The sequence below is a fragment of the Vidua macroura genome, chromosome 7 (assembly GCF_024509145.1).
Source record: "Vidua macroura isolate BioBank_ID:100142 chromosome 7, ASM2450914v1, whole genome shotgun sequence".
NCBI lineage: Eukaryota > Metazoa > Chordata > Aves > Passeriformes > Viduidae > Vidua > Vidua macroura.
The window spans coordinates 19,887,999-19,911,614 of NC_071577.1; the positions used below are offsets into that span (position 1 = coordinate 19,887,999).

A 23,616-nucleotide genomic window follows, 5' to 3' on the forward strand; every position below is an offset into this window, starting at 1 on the left:
CGTGCTCCCCTCACACAGCAGCAGGGGTAAGTAACCTGTCCCCACTCTGCCTACTCCTGAGCCCCTCTGGGCTGCGTGAGTGCTGCAAAACTGCTGGGCCCGTCTTTAAAGGGTATCTTTGGGCTCCATTTAGAAATGCTTGTGCTGTAATTTATTCCAAATTTCTCCAAGCCTTCTAATAAAATAGCTATCTGTCTCAACACACAGCTCCTTTTAATGTCCTATTTTACACACAGGTTTCACTTCATGGTGTCCTCAAGGAAGACTTGAGGCACCCATTCAGCATTTCTCTAGGGAGATTCCCGGGGCGCCCTTTGGCCTTCCCCAAGGCACACAGAGCTTGTCAGCAGCACAGCTGGGATAAAGTACAGCCCTCTGCCAGGAGCCAGTGCTCAGCTCTGGCTTTCCCTGGGGAATACTATGGCATTCAGTAGAGCTGCATGGACACATATTTGCCAAGCTGAAGGGAATACGTATTTGCTGCTGGAGAGAATCATTTCTCTGGCTGCCTGGATGGCCCCAGCCCCAACCACTGGCTCTGTTCATGGGCACCCAGTGACACCAGTTCTGGAGAGCCTTGCTCTGCTGGGGCCTTACAGCACCCTTCTGACCTTTCCTTTATCAGCTCCCCAGCCAGTTCATCCTCTGCACTCAGAGTCATTTGGGTGCTCTGCCCGTGACTCTCTGGAGTTGCACGTCGTTCTTGCCTTGTCTTCATGTTCAGCCATCCGTGCTGAATTATCTTCCACTCCTCCCTCTGGGAATAACCAAGGCTTTGACCTAGTGGGACTGTTTGTGTGCTCAAATGTTTTGATGTACCAGACACTGAGCTGCTTGCTCCCAAATCTAAGGTGGCTGGGGATTTCAGGCTGTTTTCAGAAACAGTGCACACACTGGGAAGCATAATCTAACTGAAAAAGTCAGCAAAGGGCACTGACTTGTGCATTTTCAAGTATTTTGTCTATCATCTTTAAAGCCTTCTGTTTTCTTTAGTTTCTAAATAGCTGTCTTTTCAAGTTTGGGATCTGCTATAGAAGATATAGAGCTGTAATAAGAAATATATTTAGATTCATTTCAGAATCCTTGGGGAGAAGGGGATATTCCTTTTTTAGTGATATAAGATCTAGTTTGTTATTTCATTTTGAAGGCTGTTCTGAACAAATGGGGGAAATCAGAAGACCGGCCCCACTTTTCCCCAGGTTTTCCTGAATTCACCTTTGGACCGCAACCTAAACAAAATTCTGAGCGCTGTTAATGTTTACACCTTTCTTGCACTGTTAATTTAACTTTCAGCAATATAAAATGGGATAGCAGAAATATTTTTATGTGTTCTTACAATGTCCAAAGTTGTTTGTTACTGTTTTTATTTGAAGGAACTAGACACAATCCTGGCTGCCTTAACCACTGCTTTTGAGAGAGCTACAGCTGAGAAAATCCGCTGCCAGGAAGAAGTGAATAGAACTAACAAGGCTATTGAGCTGGCCAACAGATTAGTGAAAGGTCTGAGGTGAGGTCCTACAGGGCAGGCTAATGAAGCAGCCTACAGAAAGCACTTCTTTGTTATACACTACTGATCTGGCAATAACAGAGGCACTTAGCAAAGAACCTGATGAGCTGAAAAAATTATGTCATTATCATTCATTTTTTTCATAATAGAAACATGGTTTTGACCTTTGCATTTTCTTACATTTTTGCTTCATTGTGGTATATCTTAACTGTAAGATTACCTGGTAACTAACTTATCCACCAACATTAAGGGAAGTAGTCAATTGTGGATATTGACAATGAAGGCAATTTATTAAAATGCAATGACTATATTTGTAACAATTAAACAATACTAATGATTCTGCCCAGGATTTGGATACATAGAATCTAATATAATTTGCACTACTTAGTTAAGCAATATGATAATTCTCTAATTATCTTTCTGAGATTTGCAATGGGTATTTCAGGAGAGAATAAATAATGGCAAAGCCATGAATTATCAAAAATCCATATTGTCTGTTGATCCAGGCTGGCTCAAGGGAATCCATACTCACTGATGGATTTTTTCATTTATCATTCATCTACTGATAAGACTGCTTTTTATACACACACACACATACATTTTTTACAGATACTTTATTTTATTGCAACATTCATTTAGGAAATCTCTCATGGTGGCTCACTGCCACTACAGTTTTTGTCCTCTTCTACCCAATACTTTCAAGCTGAGTTTGATAACCAAACACATAGTAAACAGCAAAAATAGAAGATCCATTTGTTATTGAGCAAAATTATATGGCTGAGTGTAGCTAGTAGAACTTAAAATATAAAACAAGGTTTAAGAGTTATTTCTTGAATCAATAGAAAGGATTTATTGACTAAAGGGGAGGGAGGGCAGTGCAGAAGACCCATTGTTTCTGTTTAAAGAAGCAAGATGAATGCATTTAAAATGTTAGCATCCTGGCTGAAAGTGTAATGTATTTTAGTGATTAATAATGCCTGTAAAACTAAACCATGTACCTAATACAGAATAATAAAATAAATAACATAGCAGACCTCTTTAAAGTGTGACAATAAATGATTGTTCTAATATTTCCTTCCACCTAACATATCATATTGTTTGGTTCTCCCATGTGCCTCCTGCTGGGCCTGACAAGTGCTGGAATAGCATACATAGAGAGATGAAAGGCAAAGTGTGGGTATGCTGGGGGGGAGGCATAATGAAAAATAATCTAAAGGAGGAAACAGAGATGAAAGGAAAGAAGGAAAGTTGAGCCATGCGCTAGATGAAGACAGTAAAATGAGTTTTAATGGAAAGTCCTTCAGCTAGTACCTCCCAAAGCACCAGCCCCATGAAGAAGGTGGCCAGCTCGACAGATTGGTAACGGGAAATAGAATTCATTCCTGTTGTTAGCTGTACCACACTTGGTCAAAGGCACTAATAACCATATGACAGCTATTTAGTGACTTATAGGAAAAAATTGGTTTTAATCTACTCTGTGGTAAACAATAGGTCACTGTTTACTATTAGCAAACAGTGTAATACTGACACTGCTATACTGTCAGTCCTGGCTGTTTCTTTGCCTTATTTTTTTGCTGAGAGGACACTCTATTATTTCTCTAGCTGTATTGTTGTGAGGAGAATTTCTCAAGAAATATAAAAATAAAATTATTCACAGCATTTTTTATAATAAGCAAATATGTAAACATTTCTTTATTAACTGGTTTTACCATGACAATAATAGCAAGTAACCATATATGTGAGTTTTCTTCTAATTCTTAGGGAAAGTGTTGACCAAACAGCAGAAAAGCTGATCGTGTCTAGCCAGGATCCCAGGGAAAAGCTTGCACCAAGTGTCACATCAAATCTTTTATTGACTTTATGGCATAATAGATCCTGCCCAGAAGTATTTTTTTTTTCTGCCTTCTTCTCCGAGCCCTGGCATGCAAGGACTGTTCTGGGTGGTTGCATGAGTAGCTGTTACTCTGTACCAAGGAATTCTTTGCTTCTGACAGGTGCCAATTATGCTATGGACATCTGCCCTGAAGGCATTGAATCAAGCTGACAACTCATTTTATATCAATCAAACAACAACCATTTTCAATAATTTCCCATCCAGCTGGGACTGAATTTGCACAAGTGATCTATGTATTAGAGACATTACCAGTCCACAGAGACATTCAGAACCATGATTATGTTCTGTTTTCCCACAGAAACTCTTGCATCTGCACGAGAAAGCAACAACTTCTTCCACTATGCAGGAGGATGCTGACAACTCAATTTTGGTCACTTGCTGCCAAGCTCAACTTGCAACAGTCAACTCACATCAGACTGGAAGGAGATTTTTATGCATAGGCTTGCCATTTGCAAATCCTGTCTGTTGATCCCCTAATCGATGTGGATCTGTGAATCTGCAAGGTAATCCTTTAGTATTCACTGCTGTTTAGCCACTGTAATGGGCATTTTTTAACAAACACATAGTAAATGAATGGGAGTTTTAATCCTGTTTTCTCAGTAGAAAAGGAGAGCTGGACTTATCACCAATGCATTATTAGGAACAAGAGAAAATATGATGCAGAAAAGTTCCAGATGGTACCGTTTCTTCACTGTGATAGTTTATTTTCAAAGTGGTACTGGCATGAGCCCAAATCTCAATCTGCTTTGCACAGATAATACCTTCTTCACAGATATATATTTTTAAAATACACAGTTAATCACAAAAATGCCTGGCACTGATTCAATTCCCTTTTTGACCCATTAAACCATGTTGTTGCTGATACAAATTCCTTCAAATACTTTATTTAATAGAATAGTACACTTGGAGGCAAGGAATTAGTAAAATGTTCTTCTGGAATGGACCAAAACATTCCCTTTGCTAGTGTTTGAAGTACCTTTTGCTATCTGACTGGAGCTAGAGGTGACAACCAACCCACAGACCTTGGGAATACGGTTAGCAAGCCAGAGCAGTAGGCAGGCTCACCTTCTTCTCGTATTCTGTCAAGTGCTGTGCCTTGCTGTTTGCATAAGGGGACCAGCTTTTATTATTCTACTCTGTCCCTGCTACTGTGCACCAGGGCAGCACAAAGCAAGATTTAGTGCTTGGATATGGTATTTGCTTGATAGCAATTGTTATAGTTAAGGCTGCGCTGAGACTTCTATCTTAACCTGCTGTTCTCCCATGCTCAGAATATTCTTAAAAAAAAAAAAAACCTCCCTTTCATCTGAAATTTTTCATGCTTGTTATCAGCTGATTTTTTTTTTTTTTGGCAAGGCTGAATAAAATTCATTCATTCATATTTGAATTATGCAAGGAAGTGGGTGTAAGGAGAAAGGTCTCTTTTTTGCACATTCATAATTCACAAAAAAAGCTGCATATTACAAGCTGAAACTTTCCAGGTGGCTAGTTTTGACTGAAGGGTAGTCTTCATGCTAATTACAAAGAGAGAATGACTGAAAGAAAAATGAAAGAGAAAAATTAAAAATGACACATATTGTGATTAACTCATTTGTTTTGTAGGTGTGTCATACAAAAAATTACATTGTGAGCCACTTAGAGCAAGTTTAAAGTAACAATTTCATTTAAGTTAAGATGAACTACCATAATTACATAATATCAATGTTTTGTGCTGCAATTTCACTAAGAATTTCCCTACAGAAGCTGCAGAAGCTTTTCCTTATGCAAATGTGGAAGCTCACAGTGAAATCAGTGCAGAATCTTATGAATCATTAACTTTGGCCAGAAAGCCAGTCTGGGGAAGGGGGGAATGGCATGCAGTGGCAGCAACTGTCCCTATGCTCTGGGTCTCCCTGAACGCTGGGACTGCTGAGGAAAATAACTCGGGGTTTTTGCAGTTTCTTCCAACTTAATACACAGAGTGTAAGGGACAGCAAACCACTAAGTCTTTGTTGTTCTCTTTTCCTTGCTATATTCCCATATACTTGTGGACATAACAGGCAGCACATAATCTGACCAGCACTGTGTGACTGACTCTCCATGGTAAGAAAGGATTGCTTCAGCAGAAGGTACCTGGGCAGCAGAATCTGGGAGTGTTAGAACAGTCTCCCTTAACCCATGGAAAAAAGGTACTGTGACATGCAGCTCCAATTTCTCATAAAACACCTGGAGATAAAATACAAGTATATAAATAAAGCAATATGACTGTAATTTTAAACATCTGAAAGAATAACTGGCAATGGTTCACATAGCACTGACTTTGCTCCATATGGAGCAAAAATGAGTTCAGAACTTCCCCACTACTATGTTCCCAGTAACCTACTGGAGGCCAAAGAAGGACTGTTGGATTCAGAGCAGGAATCCTCATCTTTTTTTATCCTTTGAATCTTGGGTGAAGTAAGGACAAATTAATTTTTCCCAGTGATGCTGTTTTTTTACAAAAAGACAAGGGAGTGAATTCTGAGACATACCAGCTTCTGTAAGTAGAAATTTAAAACTTAACCTTTATTATTCCAGGTCCCTATTACAGGAACAAAAGGTCTCGATCCAGTCACTGAGTGGGTGGATGCTACAGCAATTGCTAAATAGAGAAGTGACAGCAGTGCCTGGCAATAATATGGCCACATAAAAAGTCCTTGGTCTTATGTTTATGGTCATCATTGGTATAAGATCAAACCCCAGCACTGGGGAAAAACTGGGTAAGAGTCACATCTGTTTCAATATATAAATTATCTATTTGAATCAAAAAGGGACAAGTGCTAGTGAGAGTAAAACTGATGCAGTTATGAAGGAATGCCTGATATTGCCCAAGGTGTTAATGCCCCAGTAACCATAACAACTCTGCTCAAGCCCTTTCCTACTTTCCATTCATTGCAGTATAATGAATGGGATACCATAAACTGGCATCGTATGTCTTGTTTTTCACCAGCCCTGTACTGGGATGACTCTATATGTGTGTGTCATACTGCAGGTATTTCTTGTTGGTGGTCCTGTTCTGGCAGAAACTTGGAAGAAATTTTTAATCTTGTACTTAACCCAATACAAACTCTGAACAAGTTATGTTCAGAGTATTTTTAATAATCTGTTATTTTCTTCATCAGGTCTCTCTCTGATTATGTTCTACAAGTATTCAAAGTAGCTTCCTCTGAAAACTCTTCCTGCACCTGTATGATAGTTACATTAACTCACAAGGATTGCAGTGCCCAAAACATGTTGACTCCAGCTGGATTTTTACTTGTCTATTTTTCTTATCTTATTTGCACCCTTGCATGAACTATAGTTCAATGACTGCAATTTGAGCAGTCCTTCCTATCTAGCTGAACAATCTTCCCCAACACACCACCATCCTGATGTGTAATCACTCAGGAGACATAATCATTCACTTAGAACTAAAATAATTCTCCTACCGTTTGCTCCTTGCCTCCATTCTGCCCTTTTTCTCTGATTTATTGCACTATATTCCTTATGGAAATATTTTGACATCCATCCCCTCTATTCAAGTCTCATACCCACCCTTGGAGGGAGTGCTTTGAACAGAAGAAGGCCAGGATGAGTGTGTATCTCATATCCTCACCCTTTTATTCCAGTGTCATTTCCCCCACCTCCTCATTATATTCTTGAGTCCTTCCCCTCCTTCTAGTTTAGCTGTACCTACTATCTTTCCTAGAGCTGAGTCCTCCCTTCCCTCCCCTGCCCCTCTAGTAAATGTCAGAAAATATTTCCTCACAGCCTCTGCTACTCAGGATCGTGCCTGAATATAGGGATCCTGAACCCAAGCCTTGTCTAAGCTCTCTAAATCACTTGACCCCAGAAAGGTTGCCACAGGACAGCACTTGCCTACAGTGCAGGCTGGAGAGAAAGTGCTGTTAAGGCACTGAATTCCTCCAGCTCTGAGATCTGCAGCATATTTAGACTGCAAGAAAGAATTTAGTGAGCCAGAGCACTGAATTGTTACTCGTTAAGCTTAGTCAAAATTACTATGAAATTCCTTAATTAAACAGCTCAAGCTGAGAAGCAAAATGCTTTCTAATCCAGCCACCACAGTGCCCCACTCAGTCCTGTACCTTTGCCTCTTCTTTCTTGCTGCCCTCATGTTGTCATGTTACCCCATGTGCTGCCTGTTGGTTTTGCTTGCTACGAGTGTCCCCTGACCCCCCCTCCACTGCACTGACAAGCAGAAAGCTCTTTATGCCAAGTATTGACCTAGTGGTGTGCACCAGCCCAGGCTGGAAGTGCATCTTGAATTTCTTGCTCCCCCGGGAGCATTTGATTAAAGGAGGATTTTCATGGCGTGTTGAGATTCAGAACGTGGTGCTATTCAGTAGCTGCTGGTGGCAGCTCTGAGCTGGAACACACACTGGGGCTCCACTCCTTCTGTGGCGATAAACTGAGTCCTGGGACAAGGAATTCTGCACGATTTTCCCCCAGTGTGCAGAAGAGCACAAATAAGGCCCTGCTCCCACTTGCTGCCAGGCTGCTGTTCCTGAACTCAGGGACACAGGTTTCAGTGGTTCTCCACAGAAAGCTTCCACACCTGCTCTCTAATGTGTCTCTTACAGCTAAAGAACTTGAGTCAGCTTCACTGTTATTCGAGATGTGTGAGGTCAGTTTGGAAACTGAGGACATTTAGTGAGTGTCTGCACACCTGCAAAGGGCCCCAGAGCACCTGCAAATGCAGGAGACCTCACAGCACAGTGTGCCTTTTACAGGCCTCAACAGGCTCAGCCTAATTCACAAACATACACATGTGCACCTCAGAGTGCCCACAGGAATACACAATCTAAATTAATTTCTGCTATTATAAATCTTGGAAAACTTCTCTGTAGCCCAAGAGATGGCTCTGGAGTCACAACACAGATGTGTACAGTTGTAAAGAATACAGTCCATAATTTTGTTTCTTTCTTCTCTTCCTAGTGACTGAAGTTTTAATTAATAAAATCTATGCTCACAATGAAGTAGGAAAACAATATTTTAAACAGAGGTATGTATTTCCTTTATTTCCTATGGTTTGATTTATGGATTTGCAAACTTACCACTTCAGCCAGAACTCATAAAGCAGAAAAAAATTACTTTAAAGTTGACAGGGCGTTAGGATGAATTATGAATACTTTTTTTGGCTTTTGACAGTAATTTGCTTCAGGATATTCTTCTGGCTGAGAAGCTGTAAACAAGACACAGCAGCAAAAATACAAGCAAAGAAAAACAACTAAAAGAATTAGATCAGCTATAGTATTAATCATTTTGAGGCTGAATTTGGCTCCTTTGGATCTAAACCAAAGTAACTGTATTTATTTCATAATCTTTATTTTTCAATTCATTTATCCATGGTAAATATATCCATGTGTATGCATTCTCCCTCCAAGAATCACTGCGTCTCCATCATGAGGGAAGTAAAATAAAAACTTTTAAAATTACCACAAAACTCTTTAATTTATTTAAAGTCTGCAAGAGGGGAATTCTAGTGCTCCATTTTACATATCATGTAAACAAAGCTTTCCCTGGTACATTTTTCCACAACTCCTTATGCTGCTAACTTGTTGAAAATTGTACCACTGTTTATATTATTAAGTGGTGCCCAGGACTACAAGGAGCTGTTGAAATACTCACCCAAGAGAACAGCCAGAACACAGGCACTGCAGTGGATTAGTGGGCAGGATGTTCAGACACTCATTTCCAGCTTGGAAATGGTGGAGTGGCCACAGCTGACTGCAGTGACATCTGGCCACTGGATGTGCACCTCTCCATGAGAAAGTTGTGGATTCTGAAAAGTATTTTCCAGTTCTGCAGCATGTATGCTGCTCCTTTTTGCTGTGCTCATGCACATGACTGTCTATCTTGTGCAAGCAGTCACTAGACATACAAACCAGGAAGTGGATGTTGAAAGTCATTGTATTATTAAATGCGGAATCATATCTAATTTAATTAAGATATAAATATACCCTTACAAGTAAGCAAATGTCATCAGGGGATATCAGTTGTACTTGCGTATCTTTCCAGTCATCAGAGTGCTTTAAAAACCTTCTCATTTATGGACAGTATGTTCCTCTGAAACAGGAAAACAAGGTTTTTTCAGGTGATGCATGAAGCAAGAGTTCAAAGGACTTGACCGAAGAGTATCAGCAACTAAAAATATATCCTATCAATAAAATCCTTATGGGAATATGTCATAAGGGTAGTGTTTTTGCAGTTGGGTTGCAGGAATTTAATGGGCAAGGAGTTGAAAATTATGACCAAGACGGCTGGCTCTTGTAGCTTCATGCTTGCTTTGCAGTCTGCATAAAAAATTTGGAAATTATCTTGGAGCTTCACATAGTTATCAGTTCTGAGCTGTCCTAATGACTGAAAGTGAGATGTTTCAAAGAAACAAGTCAATGATGATCCAGGTGTTCATAGTATGCACGTGTTTGCCTTCTCATGGTATTATCATCACCTAGTCGAAATTTAGACAACCTCAGACATTACAAAAATCAGTGTTTGCATTGCAATTATAAAATTTCTTACTTCTACAATCTAAAGATTGCAGAACAACTATTTCAGGAAGCAAACAATAGACTAGAAGAAGGAAGCAAATATTTTGTTAAAATAATTTTTGGGAAAAGCCTTCAAGGATTTTGAAAAGGGCACAGTCCTTCTTACAAAATCCCAGGCAAGGAGATTCCCCTTACTTTGGAAATCTGTAGATTTGAGACATATTTTTCCATAGCACTTTGTGATATCACGTATCACAGTACTTTGTGCCATCACTTTCATGGGTGAAGTAAAGACTGGCAGCAATCTGACTGCTCACTTTGAACTGAACAGCCACATGAAATGCTGACACAGAAAATCACCCTTTGATTTCTCAAGAGTTAAATTGCATCTTCAAACCATGTCAAGTTCCATTTGGTGTCTTTCTAGTGCATTTCTGCCACTGGTTATTCTTTCCTTTTTTTGTTTCTTCAAATAAGAAATGTCTGCATTCTAGCTGCTAATGAAAGAAGAGCATGATTCTGAAATGCTGAGTCACTTTTATACTTTTTTACTAATGCTGGGAAGAAGTGACAGAATCCTGTAGTTAACATGATTCAAAAGACAAGGGGGAGGAGAAGGTGGAGAAAGATTATAGAAAATATATTTATATTGCTTCAACAACTGAATTGTTTTCGGTATAGTGTCATGCTCTCAGTGTGGGGGAATTCTGCATGTGTCATGATTCTACAGATGTTCCTGCACACTACATGCAGCTGCACTATTTGTCATGGGCAAATTTAATAGCAAGATGCTTGTTATGTGCTCCCTCTAATCTTACTTCACAAAAACATGGAGGGAAAAAAGCCCACTCCCTGATAGCTTGCTTGCTTCCCTTCTTTATATAGCTTTTTAAAACACTATAAAACAAATATTGGGAACACCCATCTTTTGTACTAAATTCTGTAACACCTGCAATTACAGCTCTATTACCTTTGCTAGAATGATCTTGTTCTTTCTGATGTTTATAATGCTAATTAAGTAATTTTAAGTATCTGAAGAGGTCATATTTCTAACAGTGGGGGTTCTTCAAGAGCTTGATCCTTCAAAAGGGAGAATAATTTCTGCTAAGTCCTGAATATGTTCTTTTCTGAGTGACTTGCAGGTGAAACTCAGAAGCACTCCATACACCAGCAGAGCCAAGTGCTGTCAGAAATTTTACAGAATCAAACTCAGAGGAGCTTTCCTGTTCTTACAATTTTAAAATCCTGGATCCACTCCTCTAGGTATTCTCTGTCCTAAACTTCATTGGTCCGCAGGCAGTGTGTTAGAGGGAACCATACCCTTGGGTTCCAGCTTCTTGCAGAGGTATCCAGGAAGTTGAACAAGATTTTTTGCAAATAGAAAAGAGAAGAAAGAAAGAAATACAGGGGTGGGGGGGATGGAGCAGGGGGGTGCTTTTACTTGGACAGCCTGTAACATGCTGAAACATGGGTTGTCTAGTTAGTACCAAGGGATTTAACTGAAGAACTGGCAGTGCAAGGAAAGATTTGGACTTCAGAGAACAAAATTGACAGCTGAAGTAGAAGCACATCCAACTACACCAAACAAGACAAAACTCAAAAAGAAGGTACAGCTGTAGAAGATGTTAAGAGTGTTACACTATCAGTAAGTGTATGAATGGAAAATAGATGTCATAAATGAAAAATTCAAATTAATTACTGCATCTCCTACAGTACAAGAAAGATATTAACCTACTCCAGTGGAGGCTATAGCAGGAAACCTCTGAAGGAGAGGCTGAGGGCACTGTGGTTCTTCAGCCTTGAAAAGGCCAAGAGGGCAGGGGGATCTACTGCTGCCTGGAAATACTTCACTAGAGGCTACAAAGAAGACAGAGACAGGTTTTTCTTAGATGTGCACATGGACAGAAAAGAGGCAACCTGCAGAAGTCAGACTAAGAGAAATTCTGACCAGGGATTAGGAAAAATAATTTACCATGAGGGTGGTGAAACATTGGCAGAGGATCCCTAGAAGGCTATGACTCCCTCATCTCCAGATGACAAGGTCTGTATGTCCTCTTCTGGAGAGTAATCACATTTAAAAGATCACCTAGATATTAATATCTACTCTCATAACATTAAAATATAGATGTCATTGAAAAATCACATTTTCAAAATAAATGTACCGTTTATGTACAATTGTATGGGAGGTATTTTAAAGCATCTTGAATTTTGTACATGGTGAAAACTGCATATATGTAAAATACACAGTCATGTATCAAATTGATGGAAAAGTTCTTCTTGTTTGTAGAAAGATGATCAGATAATTTTGGAAACATGTAACAAGTGCTTCTGTTATTAAAAGTGTGCATCTGTGAACACAGTCTGCCAAAGAAAATGGAATATTGAGTCTTTTCAGAAGAATGCTGACAAATAGCATTGAAATATTTAATAGAGATGTGAAGATATTAGTTTCCAGTCTTCAGTTGATTACTTAGCTCAAAAGGTAAATAGGTGTGACTATGACATCTCTCATTCTGTTTCTAATAAATCTCAAATCATATATATATGAGATCTAGTTGTGTTTGTGTAGAGACCCAACTTCAGAAATTGTTTTGAACTACCTCATGTAAAACCTTCCTGCTAATGCCTGTCTGTGTGTCTTTATGTCTGATGTATCTTAGATTCAAGCATGTTTCTTAATTATCCTATACCTTTATCAGGTTACACTACGGTCTCCTGCAGGTACAAGAATTTTTAACTTAGCACTACAAACTATAGCTCTTACTTTAATAATCACAGTATTCCTGCTGATTGAGAAAATTATATTGGCAATGAAAATCAAATACTTTTTGTTAGCTGGCCTCCTGATGGCAATGAAGAATTACAAGTCAATCAGACTTTGAATTACTCTAATTCAAGAGAAGTTAGGAAAGTGTGAATGTTTCCAAGATTTGCTGCTCAGTCATGACTCTGCAGTCATAGCAGGATTTGCAAATCCTTGCTCTGCATTTCACAGACTAATCAAAGTGACTTTATAGCCCAATAAATGTGATTTTGCCATTATTGGTAAAAAGCAACAGGGTTTGTATTGAGATGACAGTGTAGGGACTTGGCAATGCTCTGGCTTTTTCTGGGCCTAGATAGATTTTAACTTGGTTTAGCTGTGATAGCAATTGTCCAGCTGTGAGGCACCCTTTACTAGATTTGTTTTAGTTTAACAATAGTTTAGGATAATAACAAATGGTTATTCATTGTGAACTGAACTGCCTACAATTCTAGAGTCAGCTGTGGGGAAGAGTGCAGACAGATCTGACACAAATCAGCCATTTAATCATAGTTAGATTATAGTGTTAAGAAAACATATAAAACTAAATCCAAGCAGACACCAGGCTCAGAAGAAAGACATCCTTCTCCCATAAGTATCACGTGAATCCTGGTGATAATTCATCATAATACTTCCCCCCCGTTTCTTTTGAGGAATACCAGTATTAAGACCCAAAGGAGAACTGGGGGAATAAGCACAACACCAGAGTAGAGGGAATTTTTAGTATAGCAATTCTAACTCCATTTTTAATGAGGTCTTCCTATACTCAAGTAATTTTGACTATTAGACTGTTTAAAACACTAATTGGACTAGCAATAAATTCTTAGATTCATTTATATTCTTTTGCCTTTTGCCAGTACATTTTTGCCAAACAAAAGCCTTAGAGTGTAATAGCACATCATAACATCACCAACATCTTTAAGAACCTGGAAGCTGAAACAAGCATTATAAAGATCCCTGAAGCTCACAAGCACTTTTGGCCAGTTGCAGTCAATGCTGCTGTGCTCTGTTTTCTCATGGACAAGCTGAATAAAATCAATCCAGTGAATTAGCTCTCACTCAAGGTTACCACTCAGGAAGAGGTCAGTGTGTTTGCAAGCTGCTGTTTTAATCTAGTGCTACCACTGGCTTACCACTTTCCCTCTGGTCACAGGCTTTTACTGCTGATTTCACAAGGCAATGCAGTGAGCAAAACCCTCTGAGAACATGAGGCTGAGTGTAAAGAACCCAACTGCCTGTGTAACACTCTCAACTGTCATTTACCTTGGTCTGTTTGAAAGGGTAAAGCTTACTTTCACAGCCCAGTTAGCTCTCCCAGTACAGCACGAACCCTGCACGAGCTCCCATTTATCACTCTGTGTATGTACACCTGTATGTGTGCCCAAGCAGCCCACAGAGCAGTCCTTTGCCTTCAGGTTTTCAGGTCTCCCTTGCATGCCTTCCCAATTCAGCACAGCACAAGGGAATATGGACAAATTTTTGTAGTTCTGAGTGGGTCTCCTTGCTGTAGCTTGAGCTGTTCATGCTGCCAGCTGGCTCTGCTAGGCCCCTGAAAAACTCCCTCATCGGGGAAGAACATCAGTCTGAAATGCTTCCTACAAACTGCATTTGCTCTGAACCAGTCCAGGCTGCTTTCTTGTTAAGGATAGAAAAGTACAACAGTTTCAGAAATATTATTGTGGCTGGGGGGCACCTCTGTAGGGACAGCCAATTTTCTCACTCTCTACTCTCCATCTTCGTCTCAAACACTGGGAAACACATCAACTTTCAAAGTAGCTCTTCATGTCCTGAGTGCTGCTGCCACATGTATATATTCCCCCTAGAATGAGCTGAATGGAAAGAGTGTTGTATAATGATCTCTCATTTAGCTTAAAGTGTCATCTTTTCCTTCACTGCATTTTGTCTGTGAGAAGTATGCTGAGTCTTGTGCAGCTGCGTTCTCACTCTTATTCAGCACAGATCTCTTCCAAGCTCTGCACCCATACCAAGAGTTTCCTATTCCCTTTGAAAAGAGTGACAAACGGGTACAGAGCAGAGGAGCCCAAAGCCTACATAGATATGAACAGGGACTAGGATGAAAATATTAACCTGATAAAAGAGATTTCTTTGGTTTCTAGTGCATGTGTTCTGAGCTGGAAAATAAAATTCCAAATGGACAAGAGAAAGGGAAGACAAAGAAATTCAGCTTCAGATGCTGACCCTACTTGTTTTCAGAGCACAGAATATCTACTATACTGAAACATAAGTCAGCCAGCCAGTGAATTCTTGCCCAGTATCCTCAAGGTTATCTGGAAGTCAGCTACAAGCATCTCGCGAGAGGACATGTACAATGACTGACTTCAGCAAGGTGACAAAGACCTGCTCTGGTCGAGGCTGGGATACTCAGAATGCTCACCACCACACATGGCAGGGCCCTGCCTTTCTCACTGAGTTGTGTAAGCAAGTTACAGTTCTGCTCAGAAAAAACACACTCTTTTATTATTTAAAAATTAACTGGGGATAAACCAATTGCCATTGTCAGGCATGCTAACCTTTAGAGCACATCTAGCATTAAATCATGGATATCTATAGGGAGTTCCCTTGGATCATTTGATCAAATTATGCTCTTAAAAGTGCACTTCAAAAATGTCATCCCCGTGTAGGAGGAAAAGAAAGAAAATAAGGCAATGAAATTAATGGAAATTTGGAGAAATGAAATGTTGTCTCATGTATTTTGACAATGTAGGCATCTGTAGGTTTGCCAGACAGATCATCTTCAGATTTGACTTGAGCAAATTAAGCTAGTCTAAAGCACAAGCTACTTGCTAGTAATTTTCTTGGCTTTTTCCTCTTGAACCATTTTACATGTTTATTTACATTATAACAGCATTGGCCAAGCATCTCCCATGTTTGAGGTCATTCCCCAGCCTTTGGGAAGAAAGCTGGCATCTGACAGGGCGGCCAATTTCTGGTCATAGAAGTGTTTTAAGTAACAAGGTGTACAGGCAGCAAGAGCAAAGGGGGGAAAGATGTGAAGCTGAAGAAATGAGAGACTACTAAAACAATCGAGTATAGACAACAAGAGGAAAGAGCAGTGAAATACCTGAAGGGCACTGACAGAGAAATCCCACTGCACCAACTGTTTAATCGTTACCCTGCTTCGCAAACAGCACACTGTAGGCACCCTTCCTTCGCAGAGATCTGCTGCTGCACCCCATTTCTTTCAGCAATAAGGTATCAGGCAAAACTGGGCATAGCTGAGGGATCCATAATAATACCAAAAAAGTGAGAAATTATACCCAAGAAAATGTGATGCCCATGAAAAACAATTGCTCACCACCACCAAACCAATGCCCAGTCAGTCCTTGAGCTGCAGTCCCCAGCCAACTTCCATCTCTAGTTTATACAAAGAGCATGATGCCATATGGCAGGGAATATCCCTTTGGTCACTTGGGGTCAACTGCCCCAGCTGTTGTCTTCTCAGCTTTTTGTGCACCCTCAGCCTCATCACGGGTGGAACGATGCGAGGAGCAGAAAAGGCCTTGACTCTGTGAGAGCACTACTCAGCAATAATTAAAACATCTCCGAATTGTCAACACTGTTTCCAGCACAAATCCAGAACGCAGCCCCATACCAGCTGCTATGAAGAAAATTAACCCAGAAAATCTACCCCAGTCAAAACTAGCACAATCTTAAACTGAGTGTGCTGGGCTGGAAGGTGTTCGATGGTGTTGGGATTTTTTATTTTTTTATTTTATTTTTTATTTGACTGAAGCCTAAGAAACATTTTTACAGATTGCTATAAAACAGTCATATACTTGTAATACTGTCTACCCTCATACAACGTGCTATGATTTGATTTTCCATTATTATGGTGATGTATTACAACACCAAGTAATAAAGAGTGTAGTGAGTTTGGATTGGAGAATATAAAAACAGCAGTCCTCTTGTTTGATTTTCCTAAATCTCTTTCTGACCTAAGCACCTAAATATCCTCAGTCTGGTCATAATCCACACCTTGACCATATGGTCCTTTACAAGAAAACAAAATAATTCTAGGCAAATAAGACACTTGCCCATATCCATTTCATCTGCTAGATCTTTGGAGGTACAAACAAAACACTGGATGGGAAGATCTGCTAATGCTGATAGTGCTTTAGATCACTCGATAATCTTTTTCCTGTGATAGTTGTTACTGAATGGAAATCAAATGTATGCACGTTAGGACTAGTAACAGATGGCACTTCTGTTCTGTGAGGAAGAAATAGGGGCAAAGGGGCAGCAAAGTTGAACCTCCCCCCTTCCCTGTCTTACCAGGATTCATTGTGTTGCCCTCCTGTTACAGTTGGCTGTGACTCTTTCTTGTTATAAAGAGATGTCAGAAGTTAGAGAGAGACAGACGATAACCTTAAATCCTTTACTGCATTTTACCAGGATTCTGAAAAATAAAAAATAAAAAAATAAAAGCCAGCTGAGGGAGTTGGAAAATGTCAGTGAGGCATTACACAAAGAACTTGATACATTTGTTGACCTTTCTTCTTACTCCACCCTTCTCCTCTAAGATGGATTTAGTAGTAGTGAGTGCTTAGTGCTATAAGTGCTTTCTTAAAAATAATTTAGATGCTATTGGCTGTCTGCCTGCACTTGGAAAACATAGCTGTTTCAATGAGCCCCTGCTGAAACAGAAGAAAAGGGGTTTATTGAAATGCCTCCAAAAATGCACCAAAATTTCATTTTTTCCCTTGTCTGCTGAAACCCATCTTGTTCTTGCTTTTACAGTCTTTTGTTTTATTTTTTTAATTGTACCATTGTATTCAGGGTCTTTTCATTCTTCTCCGCTATTTTACGAATGGCGTGTGTGGTATTAAGAGCTGAAGGCAGAGATGAGAGGAGAAGTGTTTTGAATTGACTAATTTGCAGGCAAGAAATAAAGCTCTTGTAAGGTGGTCCCAGGGGTATCCTTGCCATGAACACTATTTGAAATGACATGTAATCTGGTACATTTCAAAGGCAAAACATTTCCTATTCTAAAGTATCTTCCTGAGCCAGGGTTGGTTTACCTGTTTCCAGAGAATAATAAACTCCACCGAGGCCAAGGAATCTCCTCCTCTCCCCTCTCAAAATTCCTGTTCTTTTTCGAAGGGACAATTGCAGCCAACAGTTTATTTCTGTCCTATCTTTTGCTGCTCTAATGGCTCAGTGCTCACTACTAATAAATAGCTGAATGCACCTCTGGATTAAATGCCAAGTAACAGAACCCAGCACATCCCTGTACAACACAATAAATAATGGTGTGGATCTCTCGTTGTTTCTTACAACAGTGGAAAATTTAGGTCTGGTTCTTACAGACTTTTAAAATTTTAAGCATTTCACCATATAACTTTGATCTGGCAATTTCTTAATAGAAATTGTTCCTCTTCTAGAGAAATCTGAGTTCAACTGACCTTGGAATGTTGTATTAGTACTCTTTCTCAGCACAATTCAGTGTTTCTAGCCTTGCTGACATACTAAAAGTCTTACACACAAAAGTCCACATTAATTTGTTAAGGCAGAAATTTCAGAAAAAAAATTATTTATGTTTAGAATTTTGTCCATACTTTGGTGACAGCTTAGCTGGTCTTATAAACTGACACACTTAATCATCATCTGTGAACATATTCATATACTCTAAGGAATGTTTCTATGTGTATGATTTAAGTTTACAATATTCAGATACTGTATCACATAGTTTTAAGAGATTGTTAAATGTTTTAAATGAGAAAACTGGCCACAAATAAACCCCAAAGCTTTGAGAAAATAAACACTGATAAATATTATGAATAAGTTCTATTGATTTTACAGCTGTTCTGTTCTAAAGCTTTTAGTTACCAAATAACAAACTCATGCTTTGTGAACATTCTGAACTTAGATCACTGTTTCAACATTTATTTGGCTTTCTCTTTAACCCTCCATGAAGAGAAATCAGGGTAAAATGTGTCTACAATAATGACCCTACATTTTAATATTTTTAATTGACATCATATTTATTTTTAAAAATAAAAAACTTCTGTTACATTGATTTTAAAAATCCACATGCTTGTGCTCAAATGTACTGGCTCTACATATTATTTTTTCAATTGTGAACAATGTTAAATAAATTACATTACTTGAAGAGAGATACTGAAGGTTCCTGGATAGAACAAGCAAAAGAAATCGATTTGAAATGTCCACACAGGAGAAATTTCTAAAGGCATGAAAAGTGAGAAGTTCTCTCCTCAAATGTGAGGTAGCAGAATGTCCAGGATGACTTGTGCTGTCAGTTTGCATCACCAGTCTCAGCCCTTTGAAGGGCAGATTTTGTACTGTGAGTGACCCTAACGTGTGTTGCGTTTGGATCTCTACCAAACAGAAGACATGACAAATATTATGCCCCACGGACAGGTCTTAGACCTTCATGTTTTTCACGAGGTTCTGTCAACTGTAATTCTTAATTTATGGGAACTTAGCCCAAATGTAACTTGGAACTAAATGTGTCCAGTGTTCACAAAAACTTCCAAAGAAGGCAGTGCTGTTCCCCAGTAGTGTTTATCTTCTGGACTGGTCCCCTTATCAATTCTGAACGATTGGATCAGTCTGGACTAAATACTATTACTAAAAATCATGAAAAAACATAACACCATGAAATAAAAGAACTTTCTGCAAGTTAAGTTAGCAATACTACTGGTCCTAGAAATTCTACCACAACCAGAGAAATAAAGCAGGCCTTTCCATGACTGCCGAGTGCTGTCACATGTTAACACACCGATGGCATGACACATCCAGCACTCAATGTCTGAGGAAAGTTTCACTGCTTGGCTCAGACAGCTGCCTGGGGAACACTCGCTGCTTTCTGAAATCACAGGTAGCTGCTTGTTCTTCTGTATTTGCACAAGTCATCAACCTTGCCTAAGTATACTTGAGCAACAGATTCGACCCTACTGAAAATTTGATAACCTTCCTCTGACCCAACTACCTCCTAATGCCAGCATAAAGACTTCTGTTAAACCCCTTTCATTGCCTGTGTGTAACGTCACCTTCAGTGAGACATTCACTTAATTTGTATTTCTTTCTTTAGATAAATTTCTAACATATCCACTTCAGTATGCATTGAAATATTCATCTAGGCAATATGTAGGGAAGCCATCAGCAGGAATCAATTGTTTCACTCCGGGATGCTTTTCAGACACAGGAGCATTTTACTAATACAGAATACCTAGCCAGAAAGCAGCACAATATCCTAGCTCAGCTGATTGATTGAAACTATATTTTTGAGGTTTTTTTTTTTTCCTTTGGTGACTCATGTGATGTGGTGCAATTTTAACACTATGTGTAGAACACATGCTTGTTTGAACACTTCATTATTTGGCTCAAAGTAGTACAGTATATTGTTCTGTTTAGGGAACAAGTTTGAATTTACCATTGACTCAGGAGAACTTCACAATGTATCGCTAGGTCAAGGACAGGAAGCTGCAGCAGAAATAGCTATGGAAAAGGCATCAAAAGAAGGCCACTGGGTTATACTTCAAGTAAGTCAAAGCTCTTCATTACATCAGTGCTGCACTGCGGTGTTAAAAACTGAAGCGTTTCAAAATAACGTGCCTAGATGAAAGAGTACTAAATAGTGATTTAAAACTTCCTTTGTCTTTGCCACAAGGGAAGCACATAACTTCATCTCTGTATGTACTGAATAGCACATAAAATATGAATTGCAACTATCTTGCATGTAGGGAGTCAACTAACATATTTTCCCAAGCACATGATATCTGATTTACTAATTTATTATCCATTTTAAAAAATCCTCTAGTAAATAAATGTGTAGCAAAAAGAATTGTTATGCTGTATAATCAGATGAATAGATACAAACAGGGAAGATTGCTGTCATTATGCAGTGTATTGTGCTAAACAGATGCACACTTTTTTTTTTTTCAAATATTGTGCAATATCAAACTGCTTCCTTATGTCTGGGTTTTTCTTGTATCAATAAAATGTTTGAAATTTCAAATCAATAGCTCCCTGGGAGGCCTATTTTTTCCTCCCTTCTCCCCCCTCTCCCTCCTTATCTCTGAATATTTATTTTGTAGTAAAGTGGTTGGACACATTAGAGAAATTACTGAAGAAAACCAGGGAAGGAAGTCAGCGGGGCTATTGGTTTTGAGAGTGAGGAACCTGCTCCTTTCTCTAAAATGCATCTCATTCCAGAGTGGATTTAGGAAACCTCTCATTAAAATAACTGATAAGCCACTACCTGTAATACTGCCTGATCACCATGCTGCACTGGATAAATTTGACCAGGCAAGCAAACCACCACAGAAATAAAACTTTAAAAATGTGAGTATTAAACTTCTCATTTTAAAGCCACTCGAAACAGTGAAGTCACTAAAAGCCTTCACAGGATATGCAATAGCAAAGCAGAATTAATTTCATTTCTTAAAGATTTGTTCACATATCATAGAGTGACTGCACATCTATCACCAAAAAAGAAAAAAAATCAAACAAGAACCTACATCTTTCAATTTTAAAGCATCACATACAGTTTCTAGCTAAGTACCTGTCTGTGTGCATGGGAAATGAAGAATTTGCAGTCACTACAGGTAATTACTGTAGTACAGAACAAGAATTTATTTTGGTTTCATCTAGCTTAGATTGGTTTGAGATGCACAACCATGTGGTTTTGTGTCCCTAGAATATCTTTTACATATTCTGAGCATACAGTGCACTGGAATTAGGTCTTCAGCTGGGGTAAATCATTGAGATTCACTACACCAATTTATATTCCTATGGGTTTGGTCGAAAACATTTGGATCATACATTAGAGGGAAGCATAGCTCAGCTGCTAGGTTATCATATTTTCCTCTGTCCTTTTTAATTTTTGTTCTGGAAGACTTTTAATAAAAACAATTTTTCTTACTGACTCTTAAAAGATACTTAAAAACACAGGTGTGTATAGGTAGTAGTTGTAAGCTATGATCACAGATATGGTCAAAGAAATCTAGTATCTCTTTAGAACATAAATCTGTACTAAAGAAAGAGCATCCACCTGAATGCTAAAAAACTCAGCAATTACAAAACAAAAGCAAACAACCCAAACAACTTGCTTTTTCGGCACTATATTCTAAAGAACCTCGTGAAAATTACGGCGGCTATTCTTCATTTTTTCTCGTACAGAATAACCTCTTCCAGCAATAAAAAAGGGAAAAATCGCCAGCCGCCCGCGCGCCGAAGGGAATGTCACCCAAAGTGCTGACAGACGCACAAAGAAACCCGGGGCCGCAGCCGCGGCCACAACGCGTTTGTCACCAACTTCTGCCGGCGGCTGCGGCCCCGGCCGGCCCCGGCCCCTCCACCCGCGCGGCGCCGCCTTCCCCGCGCCCGCCCAGGTGCGCTCGGGGTGCCGGGCAGGGCCGGGCTGCACCTCCCGGGCCGGCCCCCCAGGCCGGCGGCTCTGCCGGGGAGGTCGTCACCTGCTCGCCGCCCTTCGGCAGCCCTGCCCCGCGGTACCTGCCGGGCGCCCGGGGCAGCCGCCCGTGCCCCTACCCTGCCCTGGCCCTGCCCGCGGCGGCGGGGCGGCCTGGGCCGGGCCGGGGCAGCGGCAGCGCGTTCCCGGAGCCAGAGCGCCCCCTGCCGGCGCTGCCCCGCGGGCCGCGCCGAGGCGCGGGCGGGCTGGGGGGGTCCGGCCGGGCCCGGACCCGGCGGGGGAGTCCCGCGGGGAGCACGTTTGACCCCGGGCACCGCTGCGGGGCTGGGACGGCGGCCCCGGCTTCCAGGGGAGGTTTCTCTCTCGCAGACGCTCGTGTGGACGCTGGAGTGCGGGCACACGGGATTCCCCACGCAGGGCCGCACTCCCAGCACCCGCTGCCAACGCCCAGACAGCGGCGGGGAGAGTCTGTAACCCGCCCCCCGACCCGCAGCCGCCCGCCCGGGCGCCTGTGTAAGCCCGGTCATTACCAGTGCGGGAGCCAGCGCGGCTGGAGCGGTGTCAGCGAAACTAAGGCGCATCCTGCACTTTCTTCCGCAGTTTCCACCCGGAGGACAGGGATGTGACATGGGCAGGAGCCAGAGGTCACAGACCTGCGGGGCTGAGGTGACTCGGCCGACATCAACCCCGGGCGCCCGCCCGTCGAGCTGGGGTTTGTGCCTGGGGAAAAGTACGCAAGGGCTTGAACGGGCACGCTCCGTTAACTCGTTTAAATGGTCACAAGCACACTGCTCTTCCTGAGGAATTACACCTTAAACAGACTTGGCTGTTTAATAAAACAGCCCTGGTCCCCTGCAGCGGTGACCTCTGATCCCAATAGCAATGCAAAGATTTCTTGTAGTGCCGTGCCCGCGCTGCTGTGGCCGAGCGGTGATAATGACCAATGGTCCAGGTGCGACAAACTATTTCAGCAAGAGAGAGGCGGGAAAGTCCTCTCCCACATTTGTGGGGCATTTGGTGATTATCTGCCTGTGGCAGTGGCCATGCCTGGCGGGCGGAGGGCTCCTCACTGAAGCCGGCATTTGTCAGATGGTGATGGGAGCACGTAGCAAAAAGCTCCTTCCCAACCCACGCAAGCCAAGCGCGGCGGAGACGGGTAGTTCACAGCCCCCATCCTCACCTGAGAACACATTTGCCATCTCACCTCCTCCTCCCCCGCAGCCCTGAGCAAGGCAGGTGTAGAAAGCTCCCAGCGCCACAGGCGGGGGCTTCATCCTCACGCTGTCCCTGGGAAGGAGGCAGGGCGAGGAGGGAGGCAGGAGTGCAGCAGGCCCTGCACACACGCGGCCCCAGCCGAGGGCTCCCCCGCCTCCCCGCCGCCCCGCTCACCTGCAGCGCCCCGCGCCATCCCGGGCCGCCGCCCCGGCCCCGCTGCCAGGAGCTCCCGCTGCGGGAGGAAGGAGAGGCATCCGAGGAGACAAGAGGAACAAA

The 23,616-nt window shown here is 41.2% G+C and overlaps 2 long non-coding RNA genes across 5 annotated transcripts; one reads left to right on the forward strand and one right to left on the reverse strand.

Moving 5' to 3' along the window:
* Positions 1-4,269: 4,269 nt before the first annotated feature.
* On the reverse strand, positions 4,270-22,739 carry LOC128810315 (uncharacterized). 4 transcript variants are annotated; one of them, XR_008438008.1, is made up of 8 exons: positions 22,209-22,288; positions 20,128-20,192; positions 17,007-17,130; positions 9,386-9,485; positions 9,048-9,290; positions 8,474-8,601; positions 5,514-5,606; positions 4,270-4,936 (listed from the first exon to the last, which is right to left on the reverse strand). It is a non-coding gene; the product is annotated as an uncharacterized LOC128810315 (long non-coding RNA). The 4 variants fall into 4 exon arrangements; XR_008438007.1 differs by having other exon boundaries at positions 22,172-22,261; XR_008438010.1 differs by lacking the exons at positions 20,128-20,192; positions 22,209-22,288 and adding an exon at positions 22,656-22,739.
* LOC128810317 (uncharacterized) lies at positions 22,365-23,002 on the forward strand. Its single transcript, XR_008438011.1, has 2 exons — positions 22,365-22,638; positions 22,726-23,002. It is a non-coding gene; the product is annotated as an uncharacterized LOC128810317 (long non-coding RNA).
* Positions 23,003-23,616: the final 614 nt, after the last annotated feature.